We start from the raw sequence: 4222 nt of genomic DNA, 5'->3' as shown, positions 1-4222 counted from the left end.
TTCGGTATTTGAAAAATGATATGGTTCAATGGAATTGAATTCAGTGTTAAATATTTGAATAAATCATTTAGATTTAGATACCGTTTTTAGCAATTTATTTGAGAATAATAAAACATTTATATTTTTGTTAAGATTTTCGTAAATTTTTTATTTGCTATCCCTAAATAATTGATATAAAATAAAACACCTCCTTGTGGTAAAATTTTCGAGTGATGAAGGCTGAACTAGGAACACAAAATTTATGATATTAATTTCGTGACGAAAATTATACGAATTTTTTAACTGCCCTGGAAACAGATCCAAAATAGTTTTATTTATTCGGAATGTTGCAAAGTTCTGTCTACTCTAAGAAACACAAAATAAAACAAGTAAGAAAGTTTAAGTTCGGGCGGAGCCGAACATTAAATACCCGGCGCAAGTATTAAATATATGATTTTCACCTTTCCGAAAGCTACCGCTACATGGTAAGCCGAGATGTATCAATTTTGAGTAAATTAGCGTCCTTAAATTTCGAAATATTGAACTTTCAAGCATTTCTGAAGTTTACCGTTATATGAAAAGCGGTCTCAATTTTAGTCCGATTTCAATAATTTTCAACATTTTGCTTTTGTGTGCCAAGCACAATAACCATGCCGATTTTAGTACAAATTGGTGGAACGGTTACCGAGATACATATATGTGATCATAAGTGGGCGGTGCCACGCCCATTTTCCAAAATTTTATCATACACGTATTTCTTGGTAAAGAATTGTCGCAAGGATCAATTTTGAATAAATTAGCTTTCATATTTACTGATTTATCGAAGATTTCGTATTTCTCCAAATTACCGTTATATGGGATGTGGGCGTGGTTCTTTTCCGATTTTAAAAATTTTCGCCTATTTGGTGTGCTGTAGCAGGGCTAATAACTGTGCCAAGTTTGGAAGAAATTGGTGCAGCGGTTACTAAGATATATACATGTAACCGTAAGTGGGCGGGGCTACGCCCATTTACCAAAAATTTATAATTTTAATTTTATAATTTTATTTTTTGTCTAAAAATTATTGTAAATACCAATTTTGAGTGAATAATCTTCAGTAGTTAGTATTTTACTATCGTAGTTTTCGTATTTCGGAAAATTACCATTATATGGGAGGTAGGCGTGGTTATTGTCCGATTTTGCCCATTTTCAATACCATCGGTCCTACGCCCGAAAGATGTGCACGTACAAAGTTTCGTTAAGATATCTAAATTTTTACTCGAGTTATCGTGTGCACAGGCGGACGGACAGACAGTCACCGCTTAATCGATTTCTCTCTTCATTCTGATCATTTATGTACATATACATTTGTCTATATCTATCTCGATTCGTTTTGCCTGTTACAAACAACCGTTATGTGAACAAATAATACTCTTGTGCACAAGTGCGCTCGGGTATAAAAATCAGAACTTTAGCAACGATTCGTATTAATAAAACTCTTTTGCATCAGTTTCCGGGGCAGTTAAAAAAATGCATATAATTTTCGTGACGAAATCGATATCATAAAGCTTGTGTTTCTAGTTCAGCTTTCGTCACTCGAAAATCTTACCCCAAAGAGGTGTTTTATTTGATATAGTTGACAACAAGGCAGTTGGAAATGACAAGAGGGCATGGCGTATAGTAAACTGAAAGATAGTGAGTGTTTACGTGGTAACCAGGGGCGTGCCACCTCCAATAGATGTAGTACATTCAGTGAACCATAAACTTGATCCATTACGAACAGCTTACGGACAGCTTAACGGAACTTAACTTAATGTCCTGGTGTAAACTAAAATAAGGATGAAGAACGTCAATTTAAAAATAAAATAAATTGAAATAAAATGAAATAAAGTAATAGTAAAATAAAATAAAATAATTTTAAATAAAATAAAATAAAGCGAAAATCTAATTGAATTGAACATTCGTTTTTTGCTCGTTTTTATGTACCTGTAAAACGTTAGTTCCAACAGGGCTACCAACATTACGACGGCGCTGAATAGTGCTGCCATATTGTTAGCGATGCCATTACATCACCGTCCTTGAGAAAAGATTTTTGCAAGGTGATCAGGCTTGCAAGAATCGGTCGATTCAAGAGCAAAGCAAAATTGATAGGGAGGAAAGAGATATTTATTATTAATACTAGCAGACCCGGCGAACTTCGTCCCGCCAAAAATTAGATTTTTAGTTTAAACATTTTGGTCCAACACTTTCTCCAACAGTCCACCTTTACGATTTCCATTGGCACATTCCTCGGCTAAGATTATGGTTTGGTGGTCGTTTGCCGCCTCAAATAACCTAACGAAAGTATGATGTCCATGAAGAAGTTCCCTGGCGGCAACAATGATCCGGATCTATAGTGAATCTGCCTTAGAAACTTTATCTTATAGTTGGTGGCAATTTCAAAATGGGTGAGTATCAGAAATCCTATATATGTATGTACATACACAGAGTTATTTCAGATAAAATACCTTAAATGCCAGTTTCATGAAAACAATATAAGTGAAACATGATTTTTTCTGTCAGGCTACATATTAAATTCAAGTAAAAAATAAATTTTCATTAAATTGCTTTCATGAAACTGACTTTTAAGGTATTTCGACAAGTGGTGATTTGAGATTTAACACTGCACAACTCAACCCTGGTGTCTCCGAACGAAGTTTTAACGCATAATAATGTTGGCAATTCTCATCCATTGGGCTAATCATAACACACAGGAGTTCGATATACTCAATGGTTCAATAGGTCGATTTAGTCTGACATTCACGGCACCTTCTCTTACTTGTCGATTTTTAGTAATAACTCGACCTCAACACCACCTGGCAGCTCTTTTTTGCAATTGGACTGCCTTTACCGTTTCCAATACATGTTTTGAATATTCGCCAAATCGGATCATAAAAAAGATTTTAAGTAATAACTCAACTCCAGCGCCAACTGGCGGGTTAAATCGTGAAACTAAACTATCCAGAGACCCAATAAAAAACACACACAACTTTGTTAAAATCCCTCCAGCCGTTTAGGACTTCACGCACAAACATGCCTACAGAAGAATTACACTGAGGAGCAAAGCCGGAACAGTAATACATAATGTGAATTTTCTTGCAATATATTCGCAATATATGAAGACTTTTTTGTAATCTAGTTTCGGAATTCCCATTTCCAATGTTTATTTCATCAGAAGGCCTTAAAAACAATAATTAATACAAGCAGATAAAGAAGAAAATTGCAAAAAAAAACGTAGCAACTAGATTGTTCCAGTTTTGCACCCAACAAAAAATTTTCCCATTTGCTTGACTTTTAATAAATTGGCCATAATCAATTTGAATATTTTAGCTTTTATGGTCATCTTGGGATACTTTCGTACAGGTTTTAGACGAAATCTGTTGAGAACGCGCACCGGTTTTCCTCAACGCCATGCCCAAGGTCTTGCATGCGATTGGGGGAATTTTCGCAATGGAACAGTGGCATTTTCAAACAATTCCATAAGTTTTCTGTTGAATCAACTCTGGGCTTTACGCAGGTCGCTCCATGATTATAAAAACTTGGGGTTCATACCTATTTGGCCCCAGTTTCGGAGGATATTTCTGATCATTGTCCTGTTAAAATTGATAAAAGCTTGCGAAAAATATCCTCAGAAATTGCGAAATTCTTTGAAAATGCTCATTTGTTGTCACTTTTCTTTTTACCGTCGATTTTACCACAGTTCTTACTCCCTAAGGCGTAACACGGCCCTACATAATTAAATGTACACATACAAACCTAATAGTTTAAATAATTTGGGACGTTAGGCGTATCCCTGATGCAGGTGCACAGCACTTGAACCAATATTCCGACTTAAAACGTTTAATTTTATCCTCAGAGTTAAAAAATTTAGGGCCGTGCCCTAATTAATAGTAAATTTTGGTGGAATAATGTGGTCGTTTATGAAGAACTTGTAAATTCCTGCTTCAAAATAATACCAATCCAATGTTTTTTCTTAGTAAAAATGCGTTTCTGGATGTCAAAACAGGCTTTCTCCTCTTTATCTTTGTGCTGCTATAACTTGTTCCCATGTCTTACATAATGTCCAGTCACTTGCTTTGTGGTGAAAAAGCAGTAATTTTTGATTTTGAACCAAAGATTTTTGGTATTCAGAGACACTCTAATATGCCTAGCCTAGCAAATTGCAATTTTTTGTGGTCTCTTGATCTTGCAGACTGAAGTCCGCCCTTTTATCGCTTGTTTAGAT

The sequence above is a fragment of the Rhagoletis pomonella genome, unplaced genomic scaffold (genome assembly GCF_013731165.1).
Source record: "Rhagoletis pomonella isolate Grant_MI unplaced genomic scaffold, Rhpom_1.0 Rhpom_scaffold_00289, whole genome shotgun sequence".
Classification (NCBI taxonomy): domain Eukaryota; kingdom Metazoa; phylum Arthropoda; class Insecta; order Diptera; family Tephritidae; genus Rhagoletis; species Rhagoletis pomonella.
The sequence above is the reverse complement of the archived record's forward strand: the minus strand, read 5'-3'. Positions refer to the sequence as shown.